Raw genomic sequence first — 19,460 nt, forward strand, 5'->3', positions numbered from 1 at the left:
AAAAATAAAAAGGCTAAAAGTTTACCACAAATGCTCTGAGCTCCTAAAATATTAGAATATTTTATTTGACATAAAATTGGTTTTTAAAAGATAATTTATGAAAAGTAGTCGTCAAAAGTCTTGACAGTGAGTACCAAAGATGCTATAATTCCATCTTTTCTTTTAAAATCTTAATGTATTTAAATTTAATCCAAATATAATTTTAAAAAATCTTGATAGTTTCATTTTCCAGTTTAATCTGAAGTATTTGTTCTTGAAATTAATCATCAAAAATTAAAATACTAATACATATGCAATCAAAGTTCTCATAAATTACACGTGGTTTTAATGCCAAGAAAAATAGCTAGAGAAAATCAATCTTTAAAAGATGAAAATATAAAATATGGAATTATTCTAGAAATAAAGTGCCTAGTTTTCTAAATAAAACATATTCTTATAGTTTTGATTTATTTTATGCCTATTTTATATCATATTCAATGTGGTTGAATAAGAACTGTCATGCTCAACAAATGAAATAGTCTTACTCTCCTGTTTATGATGAAACTAGCCTTTCTACAATAAGCAGCAACAAAAAGTAAAAAATCTGTATAGAACTATAGTTTTCACACATTGGAAAAGAAAGAAGCACAGAATTGTGATCCTTGAGAAAAGCGAAAAAAAAAAGAATGAATGCTATCATTGCTCCTGGAGACACTTTCAAAGCATAGCACAGGAGGGAAAACAAGGTGACACATGAACAGCTGAAGAGGATGAGCGGATTGCAGAGAGTCTCCAGTGGCTTGAATTTATGAGGAAGAATACCAGAAAGAAGAGAGTTAGCCAAAGAAAGAACTTCAGTAGTCCTACAGGTAGAAACAGGGCAATAGATACTAACCATACCGAAACACTGCGGGGAGACGGGAAGAAGGAGGAGAAAGTAAACAAAAACTCAATGACCTGTGGAAAAATATTAAATAGTCAAAAACAGTACAAAGCACATACTTGGGGTATCAGAAGAAGGCTATAAAGTAGACATAAAAGCAGACACTTTTCACATTTGTAATAAAAAGCAACGCATAAATAAATCCAAGCTCAAAACAAGGAAAACTATACCAAGACACATCTTAATCAAATTACAGATAACCAAAGGAAAAAATAATAATCTTAAAAGGAGCGCAGAAATAAGACACATTACAAGAAGATAAAGTGAACAAAATAAAAGATAATGGCTGACTCCTCACTGATTTTGCGTTGGAAATAAAGCAAAATGGAAGACAATATATGTCGAGAATTTCAAGAAAATAAAGTCTGTCAACCTGGATGGGGACTTATATATTCATTAAAAAATGAAGGTAAATTAAAAACATCTTGAGACAGACAAACTGAAAAGTTTCATTACCCTAAGAACTGCATAAGAGCATTACCATAAAAAAATATAAAGAATAGTCTATTCAGGTTGATGGAAAATTGTACCAGATGGAATCTTGAATCTTTACAGAAATGATACATCTGTGGGTAGATATAAACACTTTTGCTGTGTTTAATCTGTTTATAAATAGTACTTCTGGTATGGATATTAAAAGTCACAAAACAAACAAATAAAAACCAACCCCACCTTATTTGTACCCTAACAATCAAGAAAGCTGGATAAGCTGGACATCAATTAAAAAAAAAAATCAAAATGCTGAGGGTATAGATTTACAGTAACTATATTCCAGAAAATAGTAAGTCTCTGATGGAATGAAGAGTTCCATAGATGTCCCCTGCAAGAGAAAAGTAAATAAGAGGACCTATCTGTCATAAACTGGGTTAGGGTGAAAGCAGCCTACCTTTCAAAAGTTTAACAAACTTCTTTTTTTCTTAAGATCTTACATTTATTTATTTGAGAGAGAGTGATAGGGAGCCAGAGAGCGAATGAGCAGGAGCAGGTGGGGGAGGGGGGACAGAAGGAGAGGGAAAAGCAGACTTCCTGTGGAGTAGGGAGCCCAACATAGCCCAGGACCCTGAGATCATGACCTGAGTCAAAGGCAGATGGTTAACCAACTGAGCCATCCAGGTGCCCCTTAACAAATTTCTTTTTAATGCTTTCTTTCTTTTGTTTATTTTTAAAAGATTTTATTTATTTATTTGACACAGAGAGAGAGAGAGAGAGAGAGAGATCACAAGTAGGCAGAGAGGCAGGCAGAGAGAGAGGGCGGGGGAAGCTCCCATGCTGAGCAGGGAGCCTGATGCAGGACTCGATCCCAGGACCCTGGGATCATGACCTGAGCTGAGAGGCTGTAACCCACTGAGTCACCCAGGCGCCCCTAATGCTTTATTTCTTAGTTTAGTTTTAGGTTTACAACAAAAATGAAAAGGAAGTACAGAGATTTCCTATATACCAACTGCTCCCACAATAGTCTTCTCCATTATCACCGTTCCCGACAGAGTGGGATATTTGCTGCCATCAGTGCATCAAATTTGACACATAATAATCACCCAAAGTTTGTAGTTTACATCAGGGTACACTCCTGGTTTTGTACATTCTACGGATCTGGACAAATGTACAATAGCAAATATCCACTACTGCAGTATATACAGATTACTTTCCCTGTCCTAAAAGTCCTCTGCACTCTGCCTGTTCATTTCCTCCTGGTTCATCCCTGACAAACACTAACTTTTTTTTTTCTTTTTACTGTCTCCCTAATTCTGCCTTTTTTTGAATATCATATAGTTGGAATCATATAGTATGGAGCTCTTTCTGGTTGACTTCTTTCACTTAAAAATATGCCTTAATATATGTTCTTCCATGTCTTTTCATGGCTTAATGGTTATTTCCTTTTAGCATTGAATAATACCCCATTTTCTGTAGGTACCAAAGTCCATTTATCCATCTACATAGTAAAGGATGGCTGGTTGGTTCCAACTGCGTGGTGCCAACTGCTTGGCAATTCTGAATAAAGCTGCTCTACACATACGTGTACAGACTCTTGTATAGACATAAGTTTTCAGCTCCTTTGGGTAACTACCATGGAGTGTGGTTGCTGGACTGTATGGTAAGAATATATTGAGCTTCATAAGAAAGATCCAAACTGTGTTCCAAAGTGGTTTCACCATAATTCCCAGCAGGAATGTGAGGTTTTCTGTTGTGCCATAGCCTTGTCAGCACATGATGTCAGTGTTTCAGGTTTTGGTCATTCTTTTTATTTTTATTATTATTTTTTATTTTGGTCATTCTAATAGGCATATACTGGCATCTCACTGTTTTAATTTGCATTTCTTTGATGACTTATGATGTGGGGTATCTTTTTATATTTTATTTGCCATCTGTATATCTTCTTTGTTGAGGTATCTATCAAGGTCTTTGGCTCATTTTTAAAGTATGGGTTTTTTAAATTATTGTGTTTTAAGAATATTTTGTATATTTTGGATAACAGTCTTTTATCAGATGTGTCTTGTGCAAATATTTTTCCTTTGTCCCTGGCTTGTCTTCACATTTTCTTGACATTGACATTGTCCTTGGTCTTCACATTCTCTTGACGTCCTTGGTGGAGCTCAAGTTTTTAATATTAATGATATCCAGCTTATCAATTATTTCTTTCACAGATCATGTCTTAGGTGTTGTACATAAAAAAGCATCACCATACCCGAGGTCATTTAGTTTTTCTCCTATGTTATCTTTTGGGAGTTTTATAGTCTTTCATTCTATGCTGTGCAGTTATCTCAGTCTGTCTTTTGTTACAGTATTATCATTATTCAGTTCATTGCAGTTTCTTGAACTGTGTTTGAAAATTTTCTATTTGAGAAGACATGGAAGCACTAGGATGATTTTGAAAATGTGTCTGTTTTGGAAATGAGCTATCTGATTTTTTAAATATTTGGAGACCTCAGCCAACTTTATGTCTCTGCTTCCAGCTGTTTTTGGTAGCCAAGGAGAGCTCTTCAATCTTTCATCTTATCCTTGCATTTCCTTGCTTTTGGCTGCAAATGAGCTACCCTAGAGTCTATGAAGGTAGAGGTTTCCTCTAAGAAGTTTCTTTTATCTTACCAATGCCACCACCCCAGACATTCTGCTGTTGAAAGTCAGACATACTTGTGTGGGAAGAAAAGAACTGTGCTCTCCATTCTCTCTCTCAAGTCTTTTTATAGCTTAAAGCCCTGAGTGATTGATTTTTTCCTTGTGCTCTTCTAGTTCTTACCTATCATTCTTCCAAAGCTGCAAGTCTGAGTTGCCTGGAGGATTCATTCCAAGTTTACTTTCCTCCCCTAATTCTTTCATTTTTTTTTAATCTGAAAATATAGAGTACCTAGGGAAATTGTCTCAAAGAAACAGAAAATAAAATGGTAGTTACCAGGGGCCGAGTGGGGGTTGAGGAACTGGGGAGATGTCGAATGAGGGTACAAACTTACAACTCATAGATAAATGAGTCCTGGAAATCTAGTGGACAGTGTAGTAATTATAGATAACAATATTGCATTATAAATATCAAGTTGCTAAGAGACTACATTCTTTTTTTTTTTTTTTAAGATTTTATTTATTTATTTGACAGAGAGAGATCACAAGTAGGCAGAGAGGAAGGCGGGGGGGGGGGGGAGTAGGCTCCCAAGCAGGGAGCCTGATGCGGGGCTTGATCCCAGGACCCTAGTACCATGACCTGAGCTGAAGGCAGAAGCTCTAACCCACTGAGCCACCCAGGTGCCCCTCTAAGAGCCTACATCTTAAATGTTCCCACCACAAAAGAAGAAATAAGCATATGACATGATAGTGGTGTTAGTTAATGCCATATTAACAATCTTATTTCAATATATGTGTATCAAATTGACATTGTTTTAAACCTTGAATTTAAACAATGTTATATGCCAATTATATCTCGAAAAAGCTGAACTGTTCATTTCCAGTGCACCTGAATGTCAGTATATTTGGAAATAGGATCTTTGCAGGTTATCAAGTTAATGTGAGGTGATTAGTGGAAACCCTAATCCAATATGATTGTGCCTTATAATCAAAGGAAATCTAGACACAAAGACAGATATGCACAAAGGGAACACAGTGTGGAAGTACAATGAGAACATCATCTATAAGCCAAGGAATGCCTAAGGCTACCAGAATCTAGGGGAGATGAATAGAACAGGTTCTCTTTTACAGCTTTCAAAAGGTATCAAATATGCCAGACACCTTGATTTTGGACTTCTGGCTTCCAGAACTGTGGGCCAATAAATTTCTGTGCAGGCCACCCTGTTTGTGGTGCTTTGTTATGACAATCCCATCAAATTAATTAAAGTCTTAAAAAAAAACATTTCTGAACAGAAGAATTTCAGAAATAAAACAATATGTGTTGTATGCTTCCAAGTATATGTGCATTTAGAAAGGCAAAACTAATCTATAGTGAATGAATTCACCCAGTGCTTGCCTAGTTGGGGGATGGTTGAGTGGGAAAGAATACAGAAAAATTTGGGAGGCGGGGTGATCATGGAAATGGCTTGTATCTTATTTGAAATAGTGATATCCAAGTGTATGTATTCATCACAATTCACGGACTATGCACTTAGTGCATTTTATATCAAGTGTACTTCAATATAGTTGATTAAGTTTTAAAGAAAGAAACCCAGAAGAAAATCTGGGTTTCCATTATGTTTCCAAATACCGGTTCCAAAGGAAGAAGAATTTATAAAGTGACACATTATTGGTGGCTAATCAGAATTTAGTCATATTTTAGAAACAGGTATTTTCTTAGTTCCTCCATATCTCTTCAAAGATGTTATTCCATTCCAACTTAAATCATGCATCCTATTTCATAAGCTGATTTACTTCATCAACATACATACTGCCTGATATGATTTCACTGCCCATATGGTGATTTAGAAAGTAAGATTAAGTTTAGAATACAATGTGGGCCACTTTCTTAATTCTATGTTTATTTTTTGCTTAAGTGAGACCTGTAAGTAATGAAAGAATCCTATGAATTGTGATTAATGATGTTTCCCACATTATCTTAGGACAGAGTGGAGATTTCAAAATTTGTAGAAGACAGAAGATAAGGAATCATGTAAAGAAATGGCTTTCATTTCCTGTAAGTTCACAAACTATAATCATTGATATATTTATTAAAATAATGTATTACCACTTGAGGAAAATGAGTGTGAATGGAAGAGCAGAGTGGTTGTCATGTTTTGTTGGAATTCATGATTTAAAAAATCATGAAAGTAAACTTTAAAAATTTATTCTTATCTAGTTAAGTTAAACTCTTTTAAAACTTCTGTCTATTGCCTTCTCTAACTGGTTAAATGCAAACAACACTGATCTGTTTTTAATATTTGAGTGGGGATATAACTCAGTAAACAGTCATACAGCTGTAGCTGTCTAGATAATATTTACACATCTCTTCATTATATGTTCTTTCGAGCTAATTCTTTTCAGACACAAAGTGACACATTTATAAACAAAGAAGAGTCTATCACACAAAACTGGAAAATAATTTTCCAGTACTGCATCCTTCTTTCAGCCCATGGCCATTACACAACATATGCTCAAGAGAATCAGTATTTATTTGGCAACTAGAACAGGATATATAAGCAAATTTAGATTTTACAACCAACTGAGAGTATAATCTATTCTCTGCAGAAACCAATATGGTACCAATTTATATGTTGAGTTAAAGGAAAGCTATTGGACTCCTCAGGAGCCGCCTTGCCATCATTCAACAGAGCTCTAGCGATTCAATTAGTGTCCCTTTGCCCAGGCTAATGCCTGGGAACAGATGCTGATGCCTATTGACACTGATGTGTTGTTTTAAGATGTGTGAAAATGGCTACAGTGCTGCAAAGGACATTTTATAATATAGTTTAGATAATGGAACACATTTGATATTCATTTCTAATATTTTAGGTTTTCTGCTTATTTTTTCCAAGGACTATAAACGAACAACATTATCATTCTTTTCTCTACTAAAACCTATGCAAAGGTCATTACTATTGAACCTGCTAAATTTGAACCTCAAAACAAGACAGCTATACCTTGAACAATTATCCTTTGATCCTTGATTTTAATAGTCTCTAGCAAAATTCCTATATACATTGAAAATTAAGTCTTAAAAAATTCACTCATGCATCTAGTCAATCATTCTTTTCCTAGTTTCTTCAGCAAGAATTATTTAGTGTCTGCACTACAGGAAAGGTACTTTGCTAGAATCTACCAAATTTAGAAGACTGGGATCTGACCAGGACAAGCACATTCACAATTACAATAGAGGGCAGACTGTGAAAAGTTTTAAGTCAGCATACATTTTAATATTTAAATTTACACAAATAAATTGGGTTTTTGAGGATTGTGTAATTTTTGTTCTCCGTGTTTTTATACATGTATTAATTTTTTACTCAACAAGGCCCATGTATACAAAAACCCATACTATTTACACTAAAGGAGTACAGATAAGAGTCCAGTTACTAAAACGATTATTTAAAAAAAATAATAGTTACCATTCAATGAACATAGGTAACATGAAAGAAGTAGTGGTCTCTTTATTTTATAGTTGAGGACATGGGATCAAGATACTGATAACAAAATTTAATCAGCTTACTACATGGAATATTTGCCATGTTCTAACACGTAGATGTGTACATAATTTTAGTACTTCTTTGTTTTTTAGAATTAAGGTGAAAGCTACAAAGAGAGATGCCATTTCTTTTGAAAATGTTTTTAATATTAATTTTGTTAGCTTACATCAGAAACCTAAGATCAACTTGTTATACAATGTATTTATTATACCAAATCTTATTTCATTTTTATACAACTCCATATAAAATGCTTATTTTTTTTCCTCATTTTATATGAAGAAATAATATTTAAGAAATCTTAAGGAATCCCCCAAGGCCATACAGAAAGAAAAAATAAGGCAGGTTACAGATGGAGATCTGTTTCCAAAACCCATGTTTTTCCTAGGATAAGATGATGCTTTATATTTATTATTTATATTGTATTTTTCTGATTATGCAGCACTTGGACATAAAGTTTTGTTGATTTTAACAATAATGACTCCTTAAGTTCATCAGGTGTTTCCTCATTTATGTTCCTGGTCTCTGTTCATAATCCAATTACATTTAAAAGGTGCTAGCAGATTACTACAGTGCAGACTTAAGAGCATCTTGATAGAGACTTAACGACAACCCAAACAACACTTTTCACCATCATCATTCGTTTCTTTTCGGTATGTCAGGACATGAATGAAGTTACCCAAACACTGAAGTCCCTAATACTAATTATTCTTTTAAGAATATAAATTCTAGGGGCGCCTGGGAGGCTCAATGGGTTAAAGCCTCTGCCTTCAGTCTACGGCCATACCACCCTGAACATGCCCGATTTCATCTGATCTTGGAAGCTAAGCAGGGTCAGGCCTGGTTAGTACTTGGATGGGAGAAGCCTCTGCCTTCAGCTCAGGTCATGATCCCAGGGTCCTGGGATCGAGCCCCGCGTGGAGCTCTTTGCTCAGTGGGGGAGCCTGCCTGCCCCTCTCTCTGCCTGCCTCTCTGCCTACTTGTGATCTGTCTGTCAAATACATAAAATCTTAAACAAAGAAAAAAAGAATATAGATTCTACTTCATAGAGAGGAGATTGATTTCAGTGTATAAAGAGGTCTCAGTATTTTCCCACTGATAAGGATTGAGCTGTCCCTTTTTTGGCCCACTTGGAAGTCTGCCTGCAGAGACTCTGTAATGCCATCATTGAGCGCCCATGGATTCTGAGAGTTAATACTACTAAGATCTCTGAAAGAGAATGTATTCTCTCTTGCAGAAAATAGCTTGGGGAGAGAAAGCAGCCTAAAACAGCCTAGTGCTAAGAGGCTGTGAAGATTCCCAACAGTGAGATCAGCAGTAGTTTGAAGTTGGGTCAGCTGGCACAGGTGGCAAGTGGTTTGCTAAAATGAATTTCTGTTGATTGTAAGCACTCCTTATGGATGTTCAGATACAAGTGGGAAATATGTGGGAAGTGGGAGGGGTGATGTGTGTATCAAAGTGTAAGATAATTTATATTTAGAACTTCAACTAATTAAGGCAGTAGTGCCTCGAAGGAATAGGTATAATTTATCTGGGGAGTAGATGGTTATTTCTTTAGCAAAATAATTTGAGAATCTGTTTTGTATGTGAATGGTGAGTAGCCCGAGGCACGGATTTTAAAGAGGGCAATGAAACAAGAGCTAGCCAAATTCCGGCTTGATAAATTAAACAGAAGTTCACTGTGTGGAAAGGGAGGAGAGAGGATTGTGCAAAGTACACACAGAGAGAAGATTCTGTGTAAAGTGTGTAAGGGACTGAGGCCTTCAAATAGACAGTAGCAGAGAAGGAAACTCTGAGATACAGAGATATTTGCCAAGATATGACACTGTTGCTTCTCATCAACTTCACACCTGAAGTGTGTACTCCCCCTCCCCCACCACCCAATCCAATGTCAAGTCTGTGGAAAACATCAGGGTAAAAACAGCTTGCATGCCATGCCTGGGCTGGCATTGAATGATGATGAAACGGAATCTCAGTTCAAGTCAGAAGACATTGTTAGTCATCTAAGACTCCAACCTGGATATCATACCCCCATTTCTCCTTCTGTTGCAACTCATCACAGAATTAGCAGATTTCAGTGGACAGAGAGGACAAGAACAGTCCAGGATAGGGAACATTATCACAGAAGTGAAATGCAATGAAATCATTATCCTGCCATTGCAAAGTAGCAGTTGACCCCCGTTTTCTCCTAATTTCCAAGAATACAGCATCTCCCACCTCAGAATTTCACCTTGACTTTATGACAATTTGAAAGGGCATAAAATGGGTAATAACACAAATGTAAATGTCACTAATCAGTGTTTCAAATCTAGTAAACGAGTTAACCTTTTTTTTTTTTTTTTTGGAATTCTGAAAGGTGAATCTCTGAGCCTTTAAGATGTCTTGCTATCCATTATGTTTCTGTTTCCTAATGGTGTTTAACATGTCATGTAAGGAGTCTCGAGTCTTGGTGGTTATATTGACTCTATTGTGCTGTTGCCATAGCAATTAAAGAGGCGCCGTTGTAGAGCAATGCAGACAGGATGATCAGCACAGAGAAGCTATTTGACACAATTCAGGCAGCTAGAAATCTGGATACTTCTTCAGAAAAAAAAAATGTGGTTTACACTTTCTCTTGATATTATTGTGGGCATTGAGGCGGCCAAGTTATCACCAATGGAAAATACCCCCCCCCCCAAAAAAAAATGAGAGAGGAAAGAAAGATCTACACATATACAGAAGAAGTAGTGAATTTACTGAGGGTTTAAATACTAAATATGTGCGGGTGGAAAGTTCCGGCAGTTCTCCTACAGAGATGTTTTGACAAACTGAGACCATATGGAACCTTTTACATCACTGAACGCAATGTGTGTTTTTTTCTTTCTCTCCCCTCTCTCTCTCTCTTCCTGTCCCTGTCTTTTCTCCTGTTCCTTTTTTCCCCCCTCCTCCTTCGCTCCCATCTCTCTCAAACACACTTACGCTCCAGGTCTTACTAGATTCTCCTACTTTTTATGTTTAACATTGCTTTGCTTTTTATAACATAATGATCATTTCAATTTGACATTATGCATATTTCAAAAAGTAACATGATAGTATTATTACATAAAAAGCCCATGACCAATTATGTAAAAACTTACAAATTGAAGAGAGAACTGAATAAAGGACACAGATAGATGTTTCTTAGAAGCCTGGACCATTCTCTTTCTGTATTAAACTGCTACTTATCCATTCCACTTTGATTCCTAATATTCTCAAAATTAACATGTCTCCAACTGAGCTCTTAATTTTCTCTCTCAAATCTGCTTTACTCCTACGATAGTAATTCTCTGTAATTATTTAAAACCTACTTTTTAATTTTATTTTACCCTTTATTTTATTTTACCTTCCTTAAGTAATCACACCCAACATGGAGCTTGAATTCATGATCCCAAAATCAAGAGTCACATGCCCCTCCAACTGAGCCAGCCAGGCGCCCCTAAAACCTAGTGCTTTACAAAGTCCAGACCCAGAACACTGGAATTATTCATCACTTCTCTCTTTTTGTCATATACCATCCAGTTCAGTAATAATGCTGTACACTATACAGGAAGAATATATACACAATGGGATTATGTCTACTGCTATGACTTTATACCGTCTTTCCCTTGGAACATAAAAATAGCTTCTACACTAGTTAACTGCTTCAGCGATTATCCCCCTTCAATCTGTTTTCCACAAACTAGTCAGACTGATCTTGTTAAAACTTAAAGCAGATCAAAAACTTTGCACTGGCTTCTCATCTTACTTATCTTTTTTCACCACTGCATCCTCAACACTTAGAGGAAGGAATGGCACAAAATAAGTTCTAAGTAAATATCTGTTGAATGAGTGAAGATCGAAATCCAGCTATTTAGCAACTGTCTAAGAATGTGTTCGAGTAATTAAAATGTAAATAAAAATACTATTTTTGTAAAACAATTTTAAAATTATAGTGTCAGTGCTGGTGACAATACAATGAAGAGATACTCTTACACATTTCTGGAGTTTGTAGACATTTAGAATTTTATGCCCTCTAAAATTTAAACAAAAAATAAAAGAGAACTTGAGGCTGGAGAAAAGGATAAAGTATAGAACGAGGGAATAAAAGAGAAAAAAGGGAGAAGGAAGCAAAACATGAGAATCTTAACTATAGATAATAAACAAAATGAGGATTGATGGAGGGAGGTGTGTGGGGGATGGGTTATATACATGATGGGTATTAAGGAGGGCACTTAACTGGGATAAGCACTTGATGTTGTATGTAAGTGATGAATCACTAATTCTACTCCTGAAATCAATATTGTATATTAACTAACTAGAATTCAAATAAAAACTTAAAACAAAGGAGAGAGAGAGAGAGAGAGAGAAGCCCAATATTGGCAGGCTCTTGACAAGGGAGATAATTGATTGATTCCACTGCCTTGAGTTGTGAAAAAAGTGAGGAATTAGGAGCATTATAGGATATTTCATTGTATCTTGGGGAGTGCAATTTCCTCTTATACTCCCTAAGAAAATCTTGAGAAAAATCTGCATAATTTGTAAATGTGGGGTTTGTGTTAACTTTCAGTGCAGCACTACACTAGCCCATGCCTGCAGATAGGTATAAAACAAAGTGACCAGTTCATGATAAATGCTCCATGATCGGAAGCAGCAGCAAAGGAGGTATTTAGTGAAAAATGAAACAAAGCAGGATAACAATCATATATATATATATATATATATATATATATATATATACACACACATACACACACACACACATACACATACACACATCATATGTGTCCATGTACATCTCAGGCTATATGTCTATCTGTATGTGTGTATATGTATACAAGTGTGTGTGTATGTGTGTGTGTGTGTCTAAGTACTAGCTGTCTTTTCAATTTTCCATTCTTCCCTTCTTTAGTAACAGAAACCCAATTTCTACCTGTTATACTGTTTCCCAGAATGAAGAGTTTATTTTCTAACTTCTTCTGCAGGGAGTTAGAATCATGTGAGTCATTTTCTTCCAATGTGAAAACAGTGACAAGATCTTCAGAGGCAGCTACTTAAAGGGAGGTGACTGAAATGGGATGTACCTTTCCTGTCTTTTTGTCCAACACCTTCTTCTCAACTATAATTTGGACATGATGTCTGGAACTCCAGCAGCCAACTTGTACATTGAAGTGACCTTGAAGATGGGGGTCATGAGTTGGGATGATGGAGGAGGCATTCCATCTCATTCCATGGAGCTGCTCTATCAGTCCTGGATTACTCTCCATCATGTTTAAACTATGGTTCAGAAATGTCTCTGCGACTCATGGCCAAACTAGTCTCAGCTGGTTCCAGTATGATTAAAGCAACAAATTGGCGTATAATAAAAATGACTAGGATGAAATATATCATGCATTCAACTATATGATTATAGTTATTTCAGATATTTTAAAAACATTAGATATAATGAGAACATATTTTCTGTAAAATAAAAAAGTTAAAACTTGGATTCCTTTAATACTAATTTATATGTGTTAGCAGTGAGTTATATGACTATAAAAATTGTCTATTAATTGACAGATTTTTGGCAAACCCCACAACACTGATAAAAACAAGTATTTTATGATGACCTAAGTGAATAAACACATTTAGCATACATCTATCATATATCATTAGTCAATCCCTGTGGCATTTCTTGATAGTATGTGGGTTTAAAAAGTTCCTTGGGGCTCCTGGGTGGCTCAGTGGGTTAAGCCTCTGCCTTCAGCTCAGGTCATGACCCCAGGGTTCTGGGATCGAGCCCCGCGTGCTTCCCCCTTTCTCTCTGCCTGCCTCTCTGCCTACTTGTGACCTCTGTCAAATAAATTAAAAAATATTTTAAAAAGTTCCCTAATTATTTCAAGCTAACCGAGGAAAATTTTATAACATTCAGGCATTGGGTGAACCACAAATATTCTCTGATTATGTGAATGAAATGTAAAAATATCTTTTTTATGGAAAGATATTAACTTCAGATACAATTTAAGATAGTACTACTAATCTAAAGGATCTAAAGATGCAACAGAACATCTATAAATATTCCAGCTGCTTCCCCCCCCCCCCGAAACTAATATACTGCTCCTAAAATTCATATGGAAATGCTAGGGACCCAGAATAATCAGAACAGTTTTGAAAAAAACAAAAAGTTGTGGGACACACATTCCTGAATCCAAATTTGCTCCAAAGATACATCATTAAGACGTGATATTAGTATAAATGTTGAATATAGATTAGTGGTATAACTGGTAGCTCAAAATAAACTTATACGTATAAACAACTGCTTTTCAACAAGTATGCCAAGACCATTCTATGTTTTGTTTGTTTTTAAATTAACATATAATGTATTATTTGTTTTGGGGGTACAGGTCTGTGATATATAAAACTTAGTATTCATTACAACACCTACATTCCCCAATGTCCATCACCCAGTTACCCCCCCCACTTGTAAAAATATTTCTGACTTAGTTATTGATTGTATGTGTAGGTAAGTGCAAGTGTTGGCTTACTTCCTCAACTTTGGCTTGGGTAGATCAGGTAACATTGACTATAATATAGAGCTTATCTAAGAGAGAAAAAGTTTGGAGCATATATAGGAAGGAAAAGAAATTTGGATGTGATGAGAGATAATAAGTTTGGTTTGAGATAATCTATTTTTTGAAGCTGAATAAACTTTGAAATAAACAAGACACTGGTATTAAAATCTATAAGCATGCCATCCCTGAAGGATATGATGGATATGGCTGGTTTGCAGACAATGGAAATGCATTATTTTAAATTTCTTGACAGCACTCTCTTGTCTAAATTTAGGGACATTTTTCATTGTTATTTATTTGTTTACAAAATGATAATTATTTTTTGATTTATGATTATTTTTCAAGTGTCAGATGTCAAAGCTCATGGCACAAACATTTATTAAATAAGATCAACCTAGTATCTAGTATTTGCCTTTAGGATTTTGAAAACAGAGGTAGCTAGATATCAAGTAGCACTTTTTAAAATGCAGCTACTCCTCATTTTTTCCAGTTTTTAAGGACCACTGATCTATAGCTGAGAAAATTGACACCCAAATATTTTTCAGATATGATTAGAGTCTTACAAACCTTAAAAACTAGGCTTAATAGAGACATACAAATGGTCAACAGACACATTAAAAGATGCTCAACATCACTCATCATCAGAGAAATGCAAATTAAAACCACACTGAGATATCACTTCATACCTGTCTGAATGGCTAATATCAAAAAAGCCAAAAATTACAAGTGTTGGTGAGGGTGTGGTGAAAAAGGAACCCTCATTCACTTTCAGTGAGCATGAATACTGGTGCAGCCTTGTGGAAAAGAGATTCTCAAAAAATTAAAAATAGAATTACAATATGATCTAGTAATTCCACTATTGAGTATTTATCCCAAGAAAATGAAAAAAATAATTCAAAAAGATATATACACCCTTATGTTTATTGTAGCATTACTTATGATAGCCCAGATATGGAAGCAACTCAGACATCCCTTTAAAGATCAACAGATAAAGAAAATGTGGTATATACAGAGAGTAGAATATTATTCAGCCATAAAAGGCAAGATTGTGTCCTTTGTGACAACATGCATAGAGATGGAGGGTATTATGCTAAGTGAAATAAATCAGAGAAAGACAAATACCATATGATTTCACTTAAATGTGGAATCTGAAAAACAAAATGAACACAAACAAACAAAAAGCAGAATCAGACCTCTAAATACCGAGAATAGACTGATGGTTGCCGGAGGGAAGGAGAGTTGGCGAACCAGATGCTTTATCTATCACATGGAGACTATATCCAATCCCTCCATTACCCACAAATAAACATAATCCAGATTTTTATATTAATCACTTACTTGCTTTTTTTAATGGTTGTATCACTTTTTTAATATGTCCCTAGTTTTTCAAATTTATATAAAGAGTCCATTGTATTTATTCACAGGTGTTATGTCCTTTATAAAAAAATCTCCGTTTTCCTCTCAGTCAGATATTCCAAGCAGCAGAGAAGAAATGTATTTTACCAACAACTTGAGGAAGTTTGGAAGTGGTTCTTCTCTAGAGAAGCGTCCAGATGAAAACTCAAAATAGCCAAAGGTTTTTTAATTCCCCTATGAGATCCTGAATATAAGAATCAGCTAAGATACACCCAGATTAATCCATAAAAACTCTGAGATCATACATGTGTATTTCTTAAGCCTGACATTTATTGTAATACCACAGCAATAGAAAATTAATACAATATATTTAGATGAAAAAGCGGGCTGTAAACTTTGATGTGCAGTATGATCACAATTTAAAAATAAAAAACTAAACTAAAACTATAATACTTGATAGAATTTATTCTTATAGTATGGGATTAAATACTATGGTTCCTTTCACTAACTATAACAACAAAAACTGAATGAAATACTAATGTAAAACTTTAAAAAAAACTCCATAAAGTTAACAAAGCAGTGAAGCATACTAGATTAAATTTTAGGAGAAGTAAAATCCCACAGAAGTAAACCCACTTCTCAAAAACAATTCTACCCTGACGGCTTTTTCTGAACATGAAAACAGGGACTTCCTTAAGGACCTGTGGTGTTGCATGTTTGCTCAGAAGGTATGCCGAGAAATGTTTTTACTAGCATTATTTGTAATAACCCCAAACCAGAAACAACTCATTTGTCCATCCATAGTAAAACAGAAATATACGTTGGAGTATATTTAAACAAAGGAATACTATAAATCAATGAATATGATTGCTGCTACAGAGAGAAGCATATTATTTATGAACATAATGACAACAACCAAAAAAAGACATGTGAATAAACACAATGGATTCCTTATTTATATAAATTTGAAAAAGTAGGGACATATTCAAAAAGTGACACAACCATAAAGAAAAGCAGGTAAGTGATTAATATAAAAATCTGGATTATATATTTGTGGGGCATGGAGGGACTGGATATGGTCTCCATGTTACAGATAAGGCATCACGGGTACTGGGAGGCTCAGTTTCTTAACTGAGCAGGAGGCACTGTGGATACTCATTTTACAATTACTCATTGTACTATACAAGTATGTTTTACGCACTTTTCAGTATGAATGATACATTTCACACAAAAAAAGTTTAAATGTACTTCGGATATTAAAAAGCAGTCAAAGTGTCCTATGATTAATAATAGTCTTTATCAAAGTAGTTTTTCTCTTTTAGGCCACGAGGGTACCACGAAGGCAATAGGAGTATCAGAGGAGTGGGGTGGGATGTGCTCCAAAGATACAATCCATGCCCGGCGTATTTCATTCATACCATGCTTCATTCGTTAGTGAGATCCTAGAGAGCAGAGCTCACTGTCTGTGACCTTTGGAGAAATCAGAGGGTTAAGAATTTATTCAGGTTTTGTTACATGAGTGAATGACTACTACCACTATTAACACTGCTAAATGTAGAACTATTAATACTGTAGCTACCATTTTCTCCTTGCATTCTTTATGCCAGGAACAGTGCTAAATCTGAGGAAGCATGAAAGTTTAAAATACCAGCCAATGCATCTCTTTTCTTTCTTTCTTTCTTTCTTTCTTTCTTTCTTTCTTTCTTTCTTTCTTTCTTTCTTTCTTTCTCCCTCCCTCCCTCCCTCCCTCTCTCCCTTTCTTTCTTTCTTTCTTTCTTTCTTTCTTTCTTTCTTTCCTTTTGTGGTGGTGGTGTTATTTTGTCTTGCAATGGTTTAATACCTTTGTACATTCCATTGTTTATTCTTTCCCCTGGTTACTTTTTGGAACCCTGTCATTCACTAATAAAGGGGAAACAGAAAATAAAGAAAATGCAAAGAAAAGTAAGAACAAGTTAAATCTTACCTTATGATTTCAAAGGCCTATGTTTTGAAAAAATATATATATATAAATATATTTTATAATGTACCCTAGCATATACTTAGTTTGGTGTTGTCTTTTTTTTTTTTTTTAAACTCATAGTCTAAGATTTTTTTATAAGATTAATTTATTTATTTTAGAAAGGAAGGGGAGAGAGAGAGAGAGCGTAAGCAGGAGGAGGGGGAGGGATAGGGAGGAAGAGAATCCTCATTGGTTGCAGAGCCTGAGACAGGGCTTGATCCCAGGAGCCTAGGATCAAGACCTGGGCCCAAATCCAGAGTCATCTGCTTAACCAACTGAGCCACCCAGGTACTCCAATAGAAGAATATTTTGAAAATACTCCGGCCTAGAGAAAGAGTACAAAAGCAAATGTATATACAGGGACAGCGCCTCCAAGGTGAATATAAAAAGAAAATTGTAGTTAAAACATTCACACTGTCTCACATTTACTGTTTGGATCCCTGGAAGACATCATGGCATGAGATGTATAAACAGGCTACGTATCAGAGACAAAGGAGACATCAAGTAGTACACACAAATAGCATAAAAAGGCACCAAGGACTTGGGATGGTGGGGTGGATGGAAGGAGAAAGAGAGGGAAAGAGACAAGAAAGGTAAGGAATGGTAAGTGTAAAGAATGTGTATGAGAGGATTCATCAGTCAATTCATTGTCAAACAAAATGGCAAAGATTAAACATCTGAACAAAGGTTAATATAGAGGTTTGCTATTATCTGAGAATAGCTTGGATGATGTATACAGTAAGCACCAATGCCAGTGTCGATTCATATTACAGACATAACTCCCATCCCGATAAAATTTAGTGGCACTCTGGAAAAAAAGAGTTTCAAAGGAATGAAAAATAAGATGGAATTAGGTTAAAAATGGGCTGAAATATAGAGATTTTGATTTATATAAATTGTAAATTAACTTTTTTTAAAGACAGAGTACCTAGAATAAAACATTTTTTCCACATGCACATAAACACAGGTTTTTTTCTTGTGTGTAATATATCAAATCTCATTCACAATTACACTATGCTATAGGTATTACTATCACCTTTTTTTTTTTTTTTTTTTTTTAGATTTTATTTATTTGTTTGACACAGAGAGAGAGAGAGAGAGAGAGAGAGTACAAGCAGGGGGAGCAGCAGGGAGAGGGAGAAGAAGGCTCCCACAGAGCAGGAAGCCCAATGTGGGGCTTGATCCCAGGAATCCAGGATCACGACCTCCGGCTGAAGGCAGACGCTTAACCAACTGAGCCACTCAGGTGCCTCTTACTATCATCACTTTAAAATTAAAAAAAACAAAAGGTTTAAGTAAATTATCAAGAGTCATAGTTCTGTTAAAATGTATAGCTCCAATTCTACCTCCAGTTGCAACAACATACATAAAGGCACTTGGCTTATGCAATAACATGGATCTAATACTGCTTATCTGATCTAATACTGCTTATCTTTAATGATCTAATACTATTTATCTTTATTAATTGTGATTGCTCATTGATCTTTTGAGAGACAACATGGATAGTTGTCTCTGTTATTGTTCTTAGAGTTTAAATATTAAAATCAGGTACATTCACACTTCACTTAAATGCAACCTTTTAATGATGGGATAATTTTAAATTATGCGATATGCTCCACAAGGAAGATGTTCTGTTTCATATAGATTTTTTCCATATCATTTATAACATCATGATAGAGATAGCAAGAAAATGCAAGACTTTTTTTCTCTTTTCTTATATAATAATAAGAAACCCTATATGGGGTTATCAGGATAGATTGAAGAGAGGCAGCCACACAATAAGAACAGGTACCAAGGGGGTCTGATCAAGATGCTCATGAATAGCATTAGTATCTTCTGGAAATTCTTAGGCTGTGTTCAGATACACCATGACTTGGGTGAAGCGTTCTTCCTACCAGAGAACAAAGGGTAGAGAATTTAATAATGGCAGTGACTACAACCTTTATAATGATAACCTGAACTTGGTCCTCATGCATATCTCCTCTGAGCCTGCAAAAGACAAGGACCTCCTTCAGAGTTGTTATCCTTCTGGTCGGCTAGAGCATAAAGAA

The 19,460-nt window shown here is 35.4% G+C and overlaps 1 protein-coding gene across 9 annotated transcripts in view; it reads right to left on the reverse strand.

The window, feature by feature from the left end:
• LRFN5 (leucine rich repeat and fibronectin type III domain containing 5) overlaps positions 1-19,460 on the reverse strand; it is a 251,251-nt gene that overhangs the window by 18,465 nt on the left and 213,326 nt on the right. The window lies entirely within an intron of this gene.

Source organism: Mustela nivalis (genome assembly GCF_964662115.1).
Source record: "Mustela nivalis genome assembly, chromosome: 6".
Classification (NCBI taxonomy): domain Eukaryota; kingdom Metazoa; phylum Chordata; class Mammalia; order Carnivora; family Mustelidae; genus Mustela; species Mustela nivalis.